The 21,320-nt window shown below is 39.7% G+C and overlaps 1 non-coding gene across 1 annotated transcript; it reads right to left on the reverse strand.

Annotated features, from left to right (window-relative positions):
- Window positions 1-16,555: 16,555 nt before the first annotated feature.
- On the reverse strand, window positions 16,556-16,661 carry LOC145573515 (small nucleolar RNA R71). The gene has a single exon (XR_014097517.1). It is a non-coding gene; the product is annotated as a small nucleolar RNA R71 (small nucleolar RNA).
- Window positions 16,662-21,320: the final 4,659 nt, after the last annotated feature.

Below are 21,320 nucleotides of genomic sequence, written 5' to 3' on the forward strand. Positions count from 1 at the left end.
TATTTGATCTAGGGATAGACAATTGACGACGCGTTTATTCCCTCATCAAATTGACGTCGTTGCCTGGGAATATTGTGTGTTTGTTTTGAATAAGCTTGGGGAATGGCATTAGTGGTATTTTTGCTTGATATTTAGTGAATTCTTGAGCGTTTTTTGAGTGTCGGCCGCACTTTTTGCTTCACTTAGGAAATATCACCAAATTTTAAATTTTTACCTCGCCTTAACCCTTAGCCTTACGTTATAACCAATAAAAAGACCCTTAGACTCTAGTGGGTTAGGTCAAAAGAACGGTGGAGGGAGATAGATTTCAAACCTATGGAAAGAGTATGCATAGTTGAGACGTCGGGATTACCTTCTCAAAGTTTTTCATTTCTTTATCTTTTTCCGGTTCCTTCGTGGAATCTTGAGAAGCTAGCATAAGGGTTGATTTGAAGCTAGTGGAGAGAACGTGGCCCGATTGGTTAGGGCTAGGGTGGAGTGAGTCCTAAGTAGTTCTCTATGCTTAGCATGTGTTATATTTCAATCAACCATCGACATCTTGGAACGTGCATACATTTGTCCATTTAGAAAGGTTTGCATTCATTAGTACTTGTCCCTATCTCTTGTCCATATATGAGCTTGTGTTTGTTTTTTCTCTTCGTGTTTCTCTTCCTTTTCCTTTTGTTGCCTTGCCTTGGTTTTTCTCAAGAGTTGTGGGTTAAGCTCTTAGGAAACCCTCACGAGACCACACTCGTCCTCATAGGCGACTTTGGGGTTTTAAGGGCTTGTTGTAGCTAAAAACAACCGTGATTCTTACGACAGTGAGTTAGTGTACATTCTTTCTCCTTGTTTCTATTTTGTTTCTTTTTCTTTCAATAATTTCCTCTTGTTCTCTTTTGCTCTAGCTTTGCTCGAGGACGAGCAAAGGTTTAGCTTGGGGGAATTTGATGAGTGACATTTATGTCACTCCTAGGATAGTGTTTATGCCTTGTTTTAGCTTGTCTTAGGGTGTTTTGTAGTTGTTTTGTTCAAATAATGCGTGCATACATGTCTCGATGTGATTTTAATGAAATCACGTATATTGTTGTATGCTTGCCTTCATTGCGTGTTTGAACCGTTCCCTATACCTTATTGCTTCCCTTGGTGTTTGTGCTTAGGTATTTGAAGTCTTAGATTGCAAAGAAGAAGCCAAGGAAGCATGAGAGAAGAATCGAAGAAAGCAAGGTGCAAGGGCGCAAATAATGTGCGGGCGCGCAGCCCTGTGAGAACCCGCGCAAAATTGGCAAAATTGCAGAATCGAGGCAGAAAGTTTTGCGCGGCCTGTGCGCGACATGTGCGCGGGCGCACACCCACATCGCGCGGGCGCGCACACCCAAGCACAAGCCGCGCAAACCACAAATGCGCGGGCGCGCAGCTACTTTGCGCGGGCGCGCAGGCTGCTGCGAGGGCGCACAAACCGCTGCGAGGGCGCATGCGCGGGCGCATGCGCGGGCGCACAGCTACCATGCGCGGGCGCACAGATCCTTGCGCGGGCGCACAGCGGGTCCTGTTCAGCGTTTTTGCGCGATTCTTTATATATTGCGGGGCTTGTTTTGTAAAAAGAACTTCATTCTTTTCGATCTTTTTCCATAGTTTTAGGAGAGCGTCTCTCTCTAGGTTTAGCTTAGGATTAGAGTAGTTTAGAGAGAGAAAGTGAGGGTTTCACCATTGTTGAGCTTGGATTTTGAAGAAGAAGATTGATCATCTTGTTTGTAGACTTTCATCTTCAATCAATGAGAATCTCTAACTCTCTTTCCTCTATTTTTATTTGCTTTCTTTTGATTATTGTTTTTGTTGTTGGTATTGCTTGTTAATCATGTTGATTCTTGATTATTTGTTGATTAATCTTGTTGTTATCATGATTAGTGAGTAATTCCCCCATTAAGGGGTTGGTTGTGGTGTAGTTGGATCTTGAGCATGTTCTAGGTTTAGAGTTGATTTATTTGTGATTAAAGTCTTTATATGCTTGATATTCTTTAATCTTCTTGCAAGTGCACATTGTTGGTTGATTAAAGGTGAATCTTTGCTAACAAGGAACGGAAGTTGACTTAGTTAAGGTTCATTATAATCGATTGTTATTTAATACTACCTCCTAGTATATGGTTCTAATGTGGAATCATAGAGGCTATGTTAGGAGAAGCCAATTGACCCCGGAAGGCGGCTAGATTGGATCCTTTATTTCGATATTTGAGCATGTTTAGTTCATAATTAATTCAATTTCTATGCCTTTGTTTATGTTCAAGTGAATGCTATTCCTAAACCATTTCCCTTAATGTTTTATTTCTTGTTTTATCATATTTAGACTTTAGTTTATTTATCTCCTATTCCGGACTAGCTTAATTGTCGATAACATTTGGTGGTGTTTATCCGTTCTCTGTGGTTCGACCCCTATGCTTGCCTTATACTCGTATTAGGTTTGTTTAGGTTGTATAAATTGTATTTGATCTAGGGATAGACAATTGACGACGCGTTTATTCCCTCATCAAATTGACGTCGTTGCCTGGGAATATTGTGTGTTTGTTTTGAATAAGCTTGGGGAATGGCATTAGTGGTATTTTTGCTTGATATTTAGTGAATTCTTGAGCGTTTTTTGAGTGTCGGCCGCACTTTTTGCTTCACTTAGGAAATATCACCAAATTTTAAATTTTTACCTCGCCTTAACCCTTAGCCTTACGTTATAACCAATAAAAAGACCCTTAGACTCTAGTGGGTTAGGTCAAAAGAACGGTGGAGGGAGATAGATTTCAAACCTATGGAAAGAGTATGCATAGTTGAGACGTCGGGATTACCTTCTCAAAGTTTTTCATTTCTTTATCTTTTTCCGGTTCCTTCGTGGAATCTTGAGAAGCTAGCATAAGGGTTGATTTGAAGCTAGTGGAGAGAACGTGGCCCGATTGGTTAGGGCTAGGGTGGAGTGAGTCCTAAGTAGTTCTCTATGCTTAGCATGTGTTATGTTTCAATCAACCATCGACATCTTGGAACGTGCATACATTTGTCCATTTAGAAAGGTTTGCATTCATTAGTACTTGTCCCTATCTCTTGTCCATATATGAGCTTGTGTTTGTTTTTTCTCTTCGTGTTTCTCTTCCTTTTCCTTTTGTTGCCTTGCCTTGGTTTTTCTCAAGAGTTGTGGGTTAAGCTCTTAGGAAACCCTCACGAGACCACACTCGTCCTAATAGGCGACTTTGGGGTTTTAAGGGCTTGTTGTAGCTAAAAACAACCGTGATTCTTACGACAGTGAGTTAGTGTACATTCTTTCTCCTTGTTTCTATTTTGTTTCTTTTTCTTTCAATAATTTCCTCTTGTTCTCTTTTGCTCTAGCTTTGCTCGAGGACGAGCAAAGGTTTAGCTTGGGGGAATTTGATGAGTGACATTTATGTCACTCCTAGGATAGTGTTTATGCCTTGTTTTAGCTTGTCTTAGGGTGTTTTGTAGTTGTTTTGTTCAAATAATGCGTGCATACATGTCTCGATGTGATTTTAATGTAATCGCGTATATTGTTGTATGCTTGCCTTCATTGCGTGTTTGCACCGTTCCCTATACCTTATTGCTTCCCTTGGTGTTTGTGCTTAGGTATTTGAAGTCTTGGATTGCAAAGAAGAAGCCAAGGAAGCATGAGAGAAGAATCGAAGAAAGCAAGGTGCAAGGGCCCAAATAATGTGCGGGCGCGCAGCCCTGTGAGAACCCGCGCAAAATTGGCAAAATTGCAGAATCGAGGCAGAAAGTTTAGCGCGGCCTGTGCGCGAAATGTGCGCGGGCGCACACCCACACCGCGCGGGCGCGCACACCCAAGCACAAGCCGCGCAACCCACAAATGCGCGGGCGCGCAGCTACTTTGCGCGGGCGCGCAGGCTGCTGCGAGGGAGCGCAGGCCGCTGCGAGGGCGCACAGACCATGCGAGGGCGCACAGATCCTTGCGCGGGCGCACAGCGGGTCCTGTTCAGCGTTTTTGCGCGATTCTTTATATATTGCGTGGCTTGTTTTGTAAGAAAAACTTCATTCTTTTAGATCTTTTTCCATAGTTTTAGGAGAGCTTCTCTCTCAAGGTTTAGCTTAGGATTAGAGTAGTTTAGAGAGAGAAAGTGAGGGTTTCACCATTGTTGAGCTTGGATTTTGAAGAAGAAGATTGATCATCTTGTTTGTTGACTTTCATCTTCAATCAATGAGAATCTCTAACTCTCTTTCCTCTATTTTTATTTGCTTTCTTTTGATTATTGTTTTTGTTGTTGGTATTGCTTGTTAATCATGTTGATTCTTGATTATTTGTTGATTAATCTTGTTGTTATCATGATTAGTGAGTAATTCCCCCATTAAGGGGTTGGTTGTGGTGTAGTTGGATCTTGAGCATGTTCTAGGTTTAGAGTTGATTTATTTGTGATTAAAGTCTTTATATGCTTGATATTCTTTAATCTTCTTGCAAGTGCACATTGTTGGTTGATTAAAGGTGAATCTTTGCTAACAAGGAACAGAAGTTGACTTAGTTAAGGTTCATTATAATCGATTGTTATTTTATACTACGTCCTAGTATATGGTTCTAATGTGGAATCATAGAGGCTATGTTAGGAGAAGCCAATTGACCCCGGAAGGCGGCTAGATTGGATCCTTTATTTCGATATTTGAGCATGTTTAGTTCATAATTAATTCAATTTCTATGCCTTTGTTTATGTTCAAGTGAATGCTATTCCTAAACCATTTCCCTTAATGTTTTATTTCTTGTTTTATCATATTTAGACTTTAGTTTATTTATCTCCTATTCCGGACTAGCTTAATTGTCGATAACATTTGGTGGTGTTTATCCGTTCTCTGTGGTTCGACCCCTATGCTTGCCTTATACTCGTATTAGGTTTGTTTAGGTTGTATAAATTGTATTTGATCTAGGGATAGACAATTGACGACGCGTTTATTCCCTCATCAAATTGGCGCCGTTGCCAGGGAATATTGTGTGTTTGTTTTGAATAATCTTGGGGAATGGCATTAGTGGTATTTTTGCTTGATATTTAGTGAATTCTTGAGCGTTTTTTGAGTGTCGGCCGCACTTTTTGCTTCACTTAGGAAATATCACCAAATTTTAAATTTTTACCCCGCCTTAACCCTTAGCCTTATGTTATAACCAATAAAAAGACCCTTAGACTCTAGTGGGTTAGGTCAAAAGAACGGTGGAGGGAGATAGATTTCAAACCTATGGAAAGAGTATGCATAGTTGAGACGTCGGGATTACCTTCTCAAAGTTTTTCATTTCTTTATCTTTTTCCGGTTCCTTCGTGGAATCTTGAGAAGCTAGCATAAGGGTTGATTTGAAGCTAGTGGAGAGAACGTGGCCCGATTGGTTAGGGCTAGGGTGGAGTGAGTCCTAAGTAGTTCTCTATGCTTAGCATGTGTTATGTTTCAATCAACCATCGACATCTTGGAACGTGCATACATTTGTCCATTTAGAAAGGTTTGCATTCATTAGTACTTGTCCCTATCTCTTGTCCATATATGAGCTTGTGTTTGTTTTTTCTCTTCGTGTTTCTCTTCCTTTTCCTTTTGTTGCCTTGCCTTGGTTTTTCTCAAGAGTTGTGGGTTAAGCTCTTAGGAAACCCTCACGAGACTTGTCCCTATCTCTTGTCCATATATGAGCCACTTGCATGCGGTTGGCTATGTGTTTGCAATTTTTCCGTTTTTATTATTCTAATTAATTTAATTATGTTTGTTTTAATTATTTTAATTAAATTTTGGAGGCTAGGCCTCGGGTTTTGAGCGGCATTTGCAATTAATTTTGAAAAAATATTGGGTTTATCGGCTTAATTAATTGGATTAATTAAGATGGGTGCAAAATTGAGTAGGAGCTTCAATTTTAATTGCGCTAAATTACATAATCGGTTAAACAACTTTGACTAGTTTTAATTAGGTGCGTTAATAGGATTAAATACTTAAATTAGTTACTAGTTTACGCGTGTTTGTGCATTGTTACTTGTTTATCGTTGTAAAATGCATGGGCCATTCACAAATAGTGAATGGATGAATGGAATGTATATTCTTCCGCAGGTTTTATAAAATGGCAACTAGTGGGGCCCGATTAGGATAGAAAATACGGACTGTGTTCTATTACGTGTTATTGTAAATCTAAATCGGTCTGCGAACCGTTGAGTATTTTTGTACCTTAATATTTAGATTATCCCTAGTCGTAGATTCCAGTATTTGCATTATTTTAGTTATGTCTTGAAGACGGAGGTTATTGGAAGACAAAGCCATGAAGTTGTAAACGACGACCCTTGAAGACTTGAAGATTCAAGGGGTCATGCTAGTTTCCAAATGCATCATTTATTTATGTTTTCGATAAATATTTGTGATTATATATATGAATTATATGTTAGATGCATGTCTAGGATTTTGAATGTTGCGATGATTAATGAAGTTCACTTAAATCAACCAACATAGAAACCCTAGGTCCCTAAAATATTGAGTAAAATTTGCCATTCCAAAACAACACTTACCGACCAATTGAGAGTAGTGATGGGCTACGCTAAAGCGAGGCATCACTATTTCTCCCTAGGATACGTAAGGCATACCGGGTATGTAAGTTGGTTTTGGTTATACTCAACGATATGAGTGATGGAGTCCTAACATGTCATGGAAAAGTGGATAAGTTGTTGTGAGAGCATTAGATGCGACGATTTATCTAACCATGAGTGGCTTGGAGCCATTAGCAAAGAGTTTCTTACCTTAGAATATTGAGTGTTAAGACAAGCTAAAGCATGCTTAACTACTCATTGTTTCTTTGGATCTTGGAATCGACTTATTCTCACCAAATGGGTTTAATGAGTGAATAAGACTTTTAAATAAGTTTGATTAATATGCATGATTTCAATCTTATTTAAATATTATGAATGGCTTTTCATTTCAAATTCTTTCAATTGTAGAACAATGTCTGCAAATAACTCAAACAACCAATTCTCGTTGCGCTCAATTCTCGACAAGGAGAAGTTGATTGGGCTAAATTTTCTTGATTGGCAAAGGAACTTGCGTATAGTTCTCATGCAAGAGCAAAAGGAATATGTCCTTGATGAGGAAATGCCCGAGACTCCCAATGAGGAGGTGACTTAGGCTGCCCTAAATAGATGGCAAATTGCCAATTAGGATGTCAAATGCATCATGTTGGCCACAATGTCTCCCGACCTTAAAAATATTTTCATTGAGAAGGAGACAGCTTTTGAGATCATTTTTGAGCTGCAGAACATGTTCCAAGAGCAGGCCCGAACTGAAAGGTTTAAAAACCACAGACAGATCCTTGAGAGCAAGCTCAAGAAAGGAGAGTCAGTTAGCCTACATGTACTCAAAATGATAGGGTTATTTGAGAACATAGGAAGGCTTGACGCGGGGTATTCAACCGAGATGGAAATTGACATCATTCTCCACTCGCTGCATAAAGGCTATGATCAGTTCAAAATGAACTATAATATGCACAGCATGGAGAAAACCTTCACCGAGCTTCACGGTATGTTGAAGTAAGCCAAGAAAACGCTCAAGGATGAGGGGAAGCATGATATGCTCATGATCAAAAGGGGCAAGCTGTTCAAACACTAAGGCAGAAAGAAGAAAGGCTTTAAGGGGGAGGGTAAGAAGACCTTTCCGCCTAAGTTAGAAGCTACCAAAGACAACAAGGAGAAGAAGGTAGCATCTTCTAAATTTGATTTTGAATGCTTCTATTGCAAGAAGAAGGGACATTAGAAGAGTGATTGCCTCAAATTCAAGGAAGATAAGAAGAACGGAACCGTTGCTTCTAGATCAGGTATATTCATTATAGACTTAAACTTCACTAGCTCAACATCATGGGTATTAGATACCGGATGTGGCTCACACCTTTGTTCTAATTCTCAGGGACTAAGGAACACTAGGAAGCTAGTGAAGGGAGAGGTTGAACTCCGGGTCGGCAATGGAGGCAGAATTACGGCCGTATCCGTAGGAACTCTCAGTTTGTCTTTACCCTCGGGGCTAGTTTTGGAACTTGAAAATTCTTATTATGTTCCCAACATTACCAAAAACATTATTTTAATTTCGGCGTTGGACGCCAAAGGTTTTGAATTTTGAGTAAAGGACAATGAATGTTCGTTTTATCTTGATAATGTTTTATATGGTATTTCACATTCTGAAAATGTTCTTTATGTGCTTTCATTAGACAAACAAGTTTATAATGTTAATAATATCGCCAAGAAAGCTAAGTCCATTAAGTCAAATCAAACGTACTTGTGGCATTGTCGTCTTGGCCACATTAACATCAAATGCATCAAGAAACTTGTACAGGAAGGTGTTCTTGACTCATTCGATTTACAATCATTTGAGAATTGCGAAGGACGTTTATTAGGCAAGATGGTTAAGCAGCCATTCTCCAAATTGGGAGAAAGGGCAAGTGACTTGTTGGGCCTAATACACACCGATATATGTGGACCAATGAGCTCCACCACAAGAAACGGCCATCGATATTTTATCACCTTCACAAACGACTATAGTAGATATGGCTATGTCTACCTTATGTCGCATAAATCTAAATCGTTTGAAAAGTTCAAAGAATTTCATAGTGAAGTTGAAAATCAGCTTGGCCAGAAAATCAAACCCCTTCGATTAGATCGAGATGGTGAATACTTGAGCCAAGAATTCGATGACCATCTGAAAGAAAAGGGTATACTTTCAAAATTGACGCCTCCAGGAACTCCACAATGAAACAGAGTATCCGAAAGGAGAAACCGAACCTTGTTGGACATGGTACGATCAACAATGGGTCTTATTGATCTTCCTATCTCTTTCTAGGGACACGCACTTCTAACTGAGACACTAACACTAAACCGTGCTCCATCAAAAGCTGTAGAAAAGACTCTGTACGAGTTATGGACGAAGAAACCTCCTAGGTTGTCTTTTCTAAAGATATGGGGATGCGAAGCATATGTCAAGAAATTAATTTTTGACAAACTTCACCCCAAATCTAACAAGGTTTTCTTTTTAGGCTACCCAAAAGAAACTAAAGGGTATTACTTTTACAATAAATCCGAGAACAAAGTGTTTGTTGCTCGCGATGGTGTCTTTTTGGAGAAGGAACGCCTTTCCAAAATGACAAGTGGGAGGAAAATCGAACTCGATGAAGTTCGAGAGGATGAGCAACAAAATCAGATTGACAGTCAAAGTGCTCAAACAACATCTATTGATGCTGGTCAAAATGTGCAAAGTCAAACCGACAATGCAAATGCTCAATCTGTTACCCTGCGTAGGTCGCAGAGGCCGAGGTCTCAACCTGATAGGTACCTTGGTATTGTATTAACCGAGAATTAGGACATGCTGGTAATGGATGGAGACGAACCGGTAACCTACAAGCAAGCGATGGCGAGCACCGACTCTGCTAAATGGCAAGAGGCCATGAGTCTGGGACTTTGTTGACTTACTCGAGGGTAACACACCTATAGGATGTAAGTGGATTTCAAAATTGAAAATCAACAAAGATGGAAATGTATTCATTTACAAAGCTAGATTGGTAGCAAAAGGTTATAGGAAAATTCATGGTATTGATTATGCTGAAACCTTTTCTCCGGTCGCAATGCTTAAATCCGTTCAGATCCTCCTAGCAATTGCTGCATATTACAACTATGAAATATGGCAGATGGACGTCAAAACCGCCTTTCTTAATGGAATTTTGGAAGAAACTGTGTAAATGACACAGCCTGTAGGTTTTGTCGACCAAAACAATGCTGGGAAAGTGTGTAAGCTTAAAAAGTCCATTTACAGGCTGAAGCAAGCTAGCAGGAGTTGAAATCTACGATTTGATGAAGCCATCAGTAAGTTTGGTTTTATCAAGAATCCAGATGAATCTTGTGTTTGCAAGAAGGTCAGTGGGAGTGACATTGCCTTCCTAGTCTTATATGTCGATGACATATTGCTCATTGGAAACAACATTCCGATGTTAGAGTTTGTAAAGGCCTGACTTGGAAAATGTTTTTTAATGAAAGACTTGGGAGAGGCTTAGTACATATTGGGCATCAAGATCTATTGGGATAGACCTAAGAGGATGATTGGATTGAGCCAGAGTACTTATATTGATAAGGTACTGGAATGATTCAGGATGGATAGGGCCAAGAGAAGTCACTTGCCCATGTCACATGGCATAACTTTGAGGAAGAAGTAATGTCCAAAGGCACCTGATGAGCGAGAAAGGATGAATGAGATCCCATATGCTTCGCAAATTGGATCGATCATGTATGCCATGATATGTACTAGGGCAGATGTACAGTATGCCTTGAGTGCTACGAGCCGATACCAATCAGACAGAGACGATTTCAAATTATAGTCTGGATATGTAATCTGTTTAAATGTAGGACCGTTTAGTTAGAAGAGTGCTAAGAAGAGCACAATTACAGATTCTACAACTGAAGCCGAATATTTGGCAGCTGCTGGAGCGGCTAAGGAGGCAGTTTTGATACGCAAGTTCGTTGGTGAACTTGATGTTGTACCCTCTATGAAGGGTCCAATAGCCCTCTATTGTGACAACAATGGAGCTATTGCTCAGGCTAGAGAGCCAAGGGAACATCACAAGGTCAATCATGTCAAGCGGCTATTTCACATGATAAGAGAATGGAAATCAGAGGGTGAAATAAGAATTTATAAAGTTGGAACGGATGACAATGTAGCCGATCCACTTACTAAACCTCTGCCTCAAGGGAAGCACAACAAGCACGTTAAGGCAATGGGAATCAGGCACGTTGGAGATTGGCTTTGATTTCCTTGTTTAGTGTTTTAATTAATTTTTAACATTTTAATACACTAAGATGAACCATTCAGGCTTTGGAGTAATTTAATTTCATGCAGATTTATCATTCCGGTTTCTATTTAATTGTGGTTTAGAATTAAATATTGAGTCCATTCCATTATGAGAATATTCAAAATAGGATATCAAGACCAGTCTTGGATAAAGAAATACCTATTAAGTGAACATTGAATATTATAATCGAGAATTATCCCTAATCGAGGTCATTTAAATGATAGAAGATTAATGACCGCTTGAGATTAGTGTGTAGTTTGATTATAGCACCGTTTCTTGTGCTACAAGGACATGATTATCATAAATCATTTGCACATGTATTGGTTTAGAACCATACTAGATCGACCTATGAGAATACATTAAGAGATTTAAAAATCGTCATAAGTGTACTTTTTATTATGGCTATCGGAACCTCTTTCCTCGACCATGAGCATTATGAGTTTTCTTGTTTGAGAACAAGTCCGTTTTGATGTTAGTCAAACGTCTACCGTACATGGATATTATAATGGCAACACTCGAACGGCTTGGTCCTCTTAGTAAGAGAAGCTTACATTACAAGACGGGAATGTCCCCCTACTAACAATAGGAAACATGTAAGGCCTCTCGAAGAGTGAGACTGTAAAATTGCATGGCCGTGCTCGGATGGATTTTAGAAATCATCTATTTATTGACAGTCAGACTTGGATTTTGAGAAACACTTCTGGATGTAATAAGGATGACGAATAATCTTACCTTATAGTTCATGAAGAGACATAGGAAAAAGGATATACACTAAAAGCGCACTTGTCCGGAAGGACAAGTGGGAGATTGATAGGAATGATGTCCTTCAAACAAGTGTATTATTTTGATAGAGGGTTCGGAGCTATTAAAAAGCTATTTATTTAGTAAGTTTAAGTGATCGGAATGCCTAAGTTGAGGCCACTTCCGATTAGTAATATTAATGTATAATTAATATTACAGCTTCACCTTGACTAAACCCTTCGGGTCAAACCCAAGAAACTAACAATCCGACACGACGAATTAATAGGGAAGGAATTAACTAGTCGCTCGAGTAATAAATATTAAGACGTCGGAAATCGAGCTAGGAGTGTCGACACCGAGTGTCGCAAGTTGAGTCGAATTAATTAAAGACTAGATGGTAAAATCACTAATTAATCAACGATTTACCGAAATACCCCTAGCATGGGAATGCCCCGAGCAAACCGAGTGCTAGGGGCATTTGGTATAACCAAGGTGGCTAGCATGCGCACCAAGCCGAGCCAAGGCTGGCTGGTGCGTGCTAGCACACCACAGCTAGCATAATTGTCAGCACATATCTAGCAAGCCATGCTAGCATGTGCGTGACAGCCGCAGCAAGCTAACAGCAATGCGCGCATGGTGCGCCAGCCAGCAGCACATGCCGCAGCATGCTAGCAGCAGGCCAGCACGTATGGCGCTACGGCCAGCCACACAGAACAGCAGCGTAGCGCGCATGGTGCTGCGCCCAGCTACGCATAGCAGCATGCCAGCCACACACCAAGCGCCAATTGGGCTGCTTGGGTGCCTTGGCTTGGCATGCCACGTGGCAGCAGCCGATTGGGGCAAGTGGGAGCATATAGCCGATTTATGAGGAAGCCTTAGGGATCAAGTTTTGGTCCCCCCTTTCCCTTGTGGTCCTTACCTAACCCGTCCTTTTAGTATGCCACTTGTTGATTAATTAGTTCTTGGCTATTTTTTTTTATTTAAAAATAATAGGAGAAAATTGATTTTACCAACTCTCCCACATTGATGGGAGAGTGGATTTTTCACTTGAGTTTCCCTATAAATATCCCACTTGGGAAATGGGAAAGCTTACTTGAGTAAGAGCTCAATTAGGCAACTCCACTTGAGACTGTGAAAATGCATGGCCGTGCTCGGATGGATTTTAGAAATCATCTGTTTATCGACAGTAAGACTCGAATTTCGAGAAACACTTCTAGACGTAATAAGGATGACGAATAATCTTACCTTATAGTTCATGAAGAGACATTAAGTGACATAAGAAAAAGGCTATACACTAAAAGAGCACTTGTCCGGAAAGACAAGTGGGAGATTGAAAGGAATGGTGTCCTTTGAACAAGTGTATTATTCCGATAGAGGGTTCGAATTTATTAGAAAGCTAATTATTCAGTAAGTTCAAGTGATCGGAATTCCTAGGTGGAGGTCGCTTCCGATTAGTAATATTAATGTATAATTAATATTACAGCTTAATCTTGACTGAACCCTTCGGGTCACACCCAAGCAACTAACGATCCGACACAACGAATTAATTTGGACGGAATTAATGAGTCGCTCGAGAATTAAATATTTAGACGTAAAAAATCTAGCTAGGAGCGTCAAAACCGAGCGTCGCAAGTCGAGTCGAATAAATAAAATACAAGACGGTAAAATCACTAATTAATCAACAATTTATCGAAATACCCCTAGCATTGGAATGCCCCGAGCAAACTGAGTGCTAGGGGCATTTGGTATAACAAGGTGGCTAGTGTACGCACCTAGCCGAGCCTAGGATGGCTGGCTGGCTAGGTGTTGCGGCATGCTAGTGCACCATTACTAGCAAGGCTGCCAGCACATGGCTAGTAAGCCACGCTAGCATGTGCAGGGGCAGTCGCAGCAATGAGCTAGTAGTGCTAGCTAGCTAGCAGCGCGCTAGCGTGCTAATACTGCTAGCAGCGTTGCGCGCATGGCGCTACGACCAGTTGCACAGCCACACACAGCAGCAGGCCAGCCGTGCACACCAAGAGCCAGCTGGGGTGCTTGGGTGCCAAGTGTCGTCCTGCTATGTTTCAATAGCCCATTGGGCATTTGGCATTAGGGAAGCCGGTTTTGGGAGCCTTGGGGATCAAGTATTGGTCTCCCCCTTTCCCTTGTGGTCCTTACCTGACCCCTCCTCTTAGAATGACACTTGTTGATTAATTAGTTGTTGGCTATTTTCTTTTGTTTTGATTTAAAAATAAAAGGAGAAAATTGATTTTACCAAGTCTCCCACATTGATGGGATAGTGGATTTCTCACTTGAGTTTCCCTATAAATATCCCATTTGGGAATTGGGAAAACTCACTTGAGTAAGAATTAGAAAAGGCATCTCCACTTGAGAGAAAACCTTTAAACTCATTAATTACTCGGGTAGTCTTTTTGGTCGAACTTGGCTAACCTCCAAGTAGTAGACCGGTCGGGTTGAGTTGTGGGTGGACTTCGTTGGAGGTCCTTGCCATTTCTGAGGCTCGGCTTTTCTCAAGTAAGAGCTCCATCTAGTTGAGCGAAGCACGCTACAAGGGTAGTTTAGTCTTTTCTCTATTCTTGTTATTTATGCATTTTGTTATATTAATTGTGAGTTAGTTCTTGGGCTCGGGTTTTATTTCCGCGGTGAGTCGGACTCATCAAAACCCACAAGAGTATTGATGAGTGTCATCCATGGCACTCATTAATCCTCTTTTAGAATGAATTTTGATTGCTTTTATACTTTTTTTTATCTCTTTTTCTTTAAATATACTTGTTAATTCTCTAGTTTGTGTTTTCCTTAGTTGTTTTCCCATTTTCTTGAATTTCTTAGTTTATTTTGTCTTTTCTCCTTTACTTGTTTGCTTCTCTTTGATTTCAGGAGATAAGTGATGTTAAGGAAGCTCAATTGCGTTTTCTTGGGTTTATAAAGCTCAATATGCAAGCCAGTTTCTCCCCTTGAAGCTCAAATGTAAAGGAGTGCAAAAACCAAGACTTCAAGGCTGCGCTCTCAAGTTGTGTGGGCATTAAAACCAGTGTTGAACCCACCGTGAAGACATTTGGAGACTTCCACCCCCAACATGTATCAAGTGGAGCGCACCGGAGCATCAGCGACCGCACGAGGAAGCTCTCCCCTGCTCCCAAGCGTGGGCGCACACGAGCGTGGCGCGGGCGCGCAGGCCCTGTGCGCGACTGTGCACTTGCTTTCCCCTGTTCGTACCCATTTCTTTGCGGCCGCGCATTGAGAGGAGAGGGCCCGTCTTTTGGGGTTCTTTTTGGACGTCTAACTATCTTCCCCTTTGTTAGTTTTACTATATATAAAATTTCTTCATTTTTAGAGAAAAAAAATAAGCTTTGAATTGAATGATAATTAGATTTTTTATTGGAATTTTAGAGAGAAGCTCAAGATTTTGGAAACTTTGTTCTTAGATTTTAGAGAGAGAGACTTGGTAATTGATGATTGCTACATTTTGATCTTCATTCACTTTTATATTAATCAAAGTGTTTTAAGAATTCTTTCCTCTTTAATGCAATTAAAGTGTTTGATTCTTGATATATTGTTGAATTTCTATAGTTTGTTTGATTTGATTGTTGATATTTTGATTACAATTTTGACGATGAAATTGATGATTAGTTTAGTTATGCTTTTCAATTTCACAATGTGTAGTGAGTTGTTTCTTTGCTAGGGAAGTGGTGAAGCATGTATGAGTGATAAGTTATAGCTAATTTGGAGGTTTTTGATTGATTTGATGATGTAATTAAATTGGTTGATGGAATTTGTGCATGTGTTTGATTTGATAAGGAGTGGTTAACCTTGTTTATCAAGCTATATTGCATTGTAGTTTTCAATGACACGAAAATTTGATTTGGAAGCTATTATTATCAATTAAACTTGTTTTGCGATTTTCCTTTGAAGTCAATTGTAGAGACATCTAGCTTGACCATAGGAAATAACTCTTTAGCTCTTTATGTGATTTTGATTGCAAATATCGTTTTCCCTCGCATTGCTTGATTGATCAAATTCCCGACAAATAAGCAAGTTTATCGTGTGTGCATGTGGATCCTAAATCTCTAGTGCTTTGATATTGAATTCTATTTGTTAGCTTTGATTGAGTTTATTTGATAGCTTAGACCAACCCTATTGTTTAAGATTTCGAAATAGCTTTACTAGGGACTTTAGCTTATACCGCATTCCCTTGGGTTCGACACGGACTTACCCCTATACTTAGGGTTGGGTTTGGTTATCCCCTATACTTAGGGTTGGGTTTGGTTATAAATTTGGTTTTGATCGGGGATACTTAGAAATTAACGACCTAGGTTTTCCTCGCGTAAAAAATGGAGCTGTTGCCGGGGACTGGCATGGTTATTTGCTATTATTGATTGAGTGTATTCCACTTTATTTGAAAAATACAAAAAAAATTTCTTTCTTTTAGGCTACATTTGTAGCTATGCTAGTGATATTTTCCTTTGAGATTTGTATACGTAGGGCACTAGATCAAAATTTAGTACCATTTGATTTGGAAATTGAGAGGACCGTAACAAGGATAAGGGTTGCCAATCGTTCCTAAAGCTCAAGTCCCTCAAGAGAGGAAAAACATCAAGAAGAAGAAGAAGAACGAGAAAGCATGGGTGCTAATCCGATAGTGGCATTGAAGGAGTTGGGAACTCCTGGAGCCTATCGGTTTGAAGGCAGAATTGCACCTTCCACGACACTGGAAAAAATGACTTTGAGATAAGACCGGCGATGATTACACTGATTGAGAGGCGTCAATTTAGTGGAGCCAAGCATGAGAGTCCCCTCAACCATCTTAAGGAGTTTAAGAAGTATTGCAATACCATCAAGGTGAATAGGGTTACTCAAGCGTTCATTCCACTTAAATTTTTCCCTTTCTCTCTTATTGGATGTGCTCTAGAGTGGTTGGACAAAGAGGTGAAGTCAAACTCTTTGAGAACGTGGGATGAAGTGACTAAGGAGTTTCTATCTCGGCTCGGTTCTATCCACAAAAGAAGACGGCCGAAGCAAGATCTCTCATTTAAAGCTTCAAGCAAAAGCCAAATGAAAGTCTTTATGAGGCATGGGAAAGGTATAAGGAATACCAAAGAGGGTTCCCACACCATGGGATTCCCACCTATCAAATCATCCAAATCTTATATGTTGGTCTAAGCCCCCAAGGAAAATCTTGCTTAGATGCTGTTGCCGAAGGCCCTATCATGAACAAAACGGAGGATGAAGTGGTGGACTTAATTGAAGATGTGGTAAGGTATCACATGGATTGACAAAAAGGTGAGAGAGAGTCTACAAGAAAAAGCGGTTCTACGGTGTATTCAATCGACCATCTCAATGTCATTAACAATTTGTCCTCACAAATCTCAAATTTCGGAAAGGAGATGACCTCGCTTAAAGCAAAGCTAGATAGTGCTTCATCACAAGCACCTATTTATCCCTCCCACAATAAGGGGAGAGGTACATCTTCTAACTCTACTCCTCCTTCTACTTCAAATAATATGCCAAATGGAATTGTATTTTGTGATGTATGCAACTCATATGATCATGATGCTTCTAATTGCCCACATGCATTTGATAATTGTGATGATGTTGATAATAACGATTGTGAACAAGTGAACTTTGTTTCAAAAAACAACAATGGACAAAGATTTGATGGACCAAGGAACTTTGGGAATAGAAATTCTCACTAACAAGAGAACTTTGATAATTATAACCAAAATGGTGGTTATAGGAACCAAGGAAATCAAAATTTCCGAGGTAACTATAATAATCAAGGCTATAATAATCAAAGTCAAGGTCAAGGGTAAGGAAACCAAAGCTAAAATCAAGGCTATGGTAACCATTACCAAAATAATGGCCAACATAAAAACCGGGATAATTGGAGCAACCAAAACCGGGGAAATTTTCAAAACAACAATCAAAGGGGACCCCCACCCGGATTTACTCCAAGAACTCAAGGTAATGGTGAGAATTCCTATGCTCAACCTTCATCTTCTAGAACTACCTTGGAAGAAATCATTGAGAACCAAACTAAGATTTTGAACACTTACATGTCGGTAAGTGAAAAAAAGTTCAATGAGATGATGACACACAACAAAATGCTTGAAACACAAATCACCCAATTGGTAAACACCTTGAAGGAGAGTGTGAATGCTAGCCCTTCTTCTTTACCCTCTTAAGGAGTTAATCCTAAGAAACCCGTGTATTCTATCACTACAAGGAGTGGTAAAGTGCTTGAAGAGAGAGTTTCAGGAAGAGTGAGGAGGATGAGAAGGTGAGTGATTCAAGTGAGGAAAAAAAAGTTTGATGTGTCAAAGAAGGTGAGCCTAGAATCCAAAGAGGAAGAGAAAATTGATGAAAAAGTGCATGAAGATGTGATCAAACCCAAACTTCCAAATCCCCAAAAGTTTTTGAGAAACAAAATTAATGAATAATTTGGGAGATTTCTTGATATGCTTAGGGAAGTTCATCTTTTAATCCCTTTTACCAAAGCTATGACACAAATGATTTACCAAAAAAAAATGAGATTGACTCGGTAAAGGTTGGGGAGTGTTGTAGTGCTTTGATTCCCAATGATTTACCAAAAAAAATGAAAGATCTGGGTAATTTTTCAATCCCTTAATCAATGGAAAATTGTTGCAAAATGCTCTTTGTGATCTTGGTGCTAGTGTTAGTATCATGCTTTATTCTGTTTTTAGGAAGCTTAAGCTAGGTGAGCTTCTCCCAACCAACGTGACCTTACAATTGGCCGACCGATCTATTAAGTTCCCTAAGGGAAGAGTTGAGGATGTCCTCTTCAAGATAGGTGAGTTTACAATTCCGGTTGACTTCATTGTGCTTGAGATAGCGAAAGATGACAACATACCTATCATCTTAGGGAGACAATTCTTAGCTACTTCGGGAGCTTTGATTGATGTGAAAGGTGGCCTTATTACTTTGCGGGTTGGTAACAATCAGGCTAGTTTTGAGCTTAAGTCGATGCATGAATCTTTGTCTTTTGTGAAGGGAATTATGTGTATCAATTCACCTCACTTCAATGATAATGTATGCATGTTTGTTTCTTCAACTAACAATGTTCTTGAATTTTGTGATGATGTGCCTTAAAATGTTGAAAGTAAGAAGGTTAGTGAAGACAACATGGAGCCTTTAAAGCTTGTAGATGAGGAGGTGATTAATATACCTTCATGGTTTAAGCTCTACCCGAGAGAGGATGAGGTTGACTCCAAATGTGTTGATGGTGAGAAGCTATCCACTACAAGGAGCAAGAAGAAAAAGAGAGCTTTTATGAAGAAGAAAATAAAGTTGAAGCAAATTAAATTTGATTCGAAATTTTCAACAAAAGAGAATACATCCAACAATGATGTGAAGTTTCCAAGGAATGACAAGAATTTTGTTTCCTCTACCACTTTGGACAAGGTGGTGTTTTTGACCCTCCGTGATTTGGAGGAAGGGTCGAGCTGAGGACCTAAAGCAAGCGCTTCTCGTGAGGCAACCCGGTTTTCTAACTTTTTCTTTTGCTATCTTTTTTAGTTTTCTTCAAATTTCTTTTCTTTCTTTCACTTGTTTTATGTTTGGATTAATAGGTTGTTTTTCATGGGAAATCAGACCCCTCAAACGAGCATGAGCACAACGGGAAGGATGTTTCGTGATAAATGGTGAGAGTATGCTCGATATTATTGAATTTCGAGTTAAAAGGGTAAGGTAATTAAGGAGGTAAGATTGGAAATGTTGTACTTAACTGAGTAGTAAATTTGTGCTTGGTGGGTGATGTAAGGAAAATGTAGGTCATTTTCTACCCTTTCCTAGAGCCAAACAAAATTTATAAACACTCGACCAACCTAATACGAGTATATGGTAAGTCAAGGGTCGAACCCAAAGGAATGAGAAGGTGCAAGCTATAGCCTAGGTCAAGCTACTTCGAAGATTGAAGAAAGATACGATTGGCAACTAAGGTATCGAGAAAGCTAGAAAAATCGAGAAATTCAATATGCTAAACACTAGGGATATAGGTTCCTCATGTAAGCTCAATTATTATGCTAATTGAAGGATCACGCAATCAATTCAAACCTTGCAAAGGAAAAACAATAGTTGCAATCAAAGGAATTCAAGAGCTATCTCCTATAAGCCAAGCTAGGGTCACTATGAATGGCTAACTAGAAAAATCACGATCAAATTCAATCAATTAAAGCAATTCTCAAATCAAGGGTTCATGTCATTAAAATTTGCAATGCAATCTAGATTAATCTTATAGGTTGATCACTCCTAGACTAATTAATCACATGCACAACCATGTCAACCAATTTAATTGCAACAATTAAATCAATCAAGGATCATCAACTAGCAAAAATCATCAATCTAGTATGCTTCCCCTTCTCCTTAGCAACTAATTTACTCACTAATCATGGTGAAAATGAAAAACAAAACCAATTCAATCACAATCATATTCATTTCAAGTTTAATCAAGAAGGAATTCAATCACTCAATAAATTCTAAAGCAAAGAATGAAACCCAAATCAAACATTCAAGAATTAAAGGAAATTGCAATGAAAGTAAATTCAAAGGAAAGAAATCTCACAAAATTTCATTGATGAGAAGAAGAAATCCAAGATCAAGTTGAAATCAAAGATCAAATTCAAGTACAATCAAGTAATCTTAACCTTCTCTCTCTACTAAATCTGGAAAATAAGTGTCAAGTACAAATTGAGTCATCCCCCTAAAAAGGAAAAGTTTAAGGGTATAAATAGAAGAAACGAGCGAAGGAAGCGGGGCGCCTGGTGCGTGCACGCGCATAAGTGGGTCTGCGCGCACGCACCCCCTGTGCCGCGCGCGTGCAAATCTGCTCGGTGCTCGTGACCTTGCCTCCTTCGCTTGCTCGATCAATCTCCACGCTCCCGAGCATCCCTATCATTGGTGCACTCAAGGCGATGCTCGTGGGAAGGGAAGCTCCTTTATCTTCCAAGTGTTTGAATGTCTCAAGCCAAAGCATAACTTCCAAAGCCCTCAAGCTCGCGGAGCTACCTTGAATTGCGTTTTCGGAATCCCGAACTTTGCTCCATCAACTTTCTTGAATGCGCTCGAGCTTTCTCCTTGGTGATCATACCTCGGGAAACTCAACATACCTACAAAACAAATCAAGGAAACAAAGAATCGAGAGATATAGTGGAGAAATGAACAAAATGACAAGAAAACCATTAAAAGCATGCATTTCTCTAAACTTACCCAAAAACATCAAAAGCAAGCATTATTATGTAAAAACACGACAAAAAGGACTAAAAATGAGAATAAAACTATAAAGAAAACCTAGCCTAAGAGTGCCACAAAGGACACTCATCAGTTGGTTCATTATGGTGCTCTCATTAATTAGGGATGTAGAACCCACTGCCAAGGCGTTTAGAAATTGATGTGTTTAGTGGGTTCAATAATCCCGGGATGATTAAAGATGCATAGAGCCCATAGATGAATGCACCAAGAGAAGAAACAAGCAAAGAAGAAGAACAGCAGGGGCGCAAGCGCGCACCCCTGCTTCGCGGCAACACAGGTGCCCAGTCGCGACTATTTCTTCTTCTTTCTCCTTTCTTTCCCTCATTTCTTTCTTACCCTCACCCTCGTCTACACCTATCTCTTCCCCCCAACAAAACCTAACCTCCCAAATATCAAATTTCATCAATCAAATCAACATAATAACTCACAAAAACACCAAATTCTTACTCAATTTTCATCAATTTCACCAAATTTCATACTATTTTCCTCTATTTCACCTTCTCCATTCTATTTC

This window comes from Chenopodium album, chromosome 12, assembly GCF_948465745.1.
Source record: "Chenopodium album chromosome 12, dcCheAlbu1.1, whole genome shotgun sequence".
Lineage (NCBI taxonomy): Eukaryota > Viridiplantae > Streptophyta > Magnoliopsida > Caryophyllales > Amaranthaceae > Chenopodium > Chenopodium album.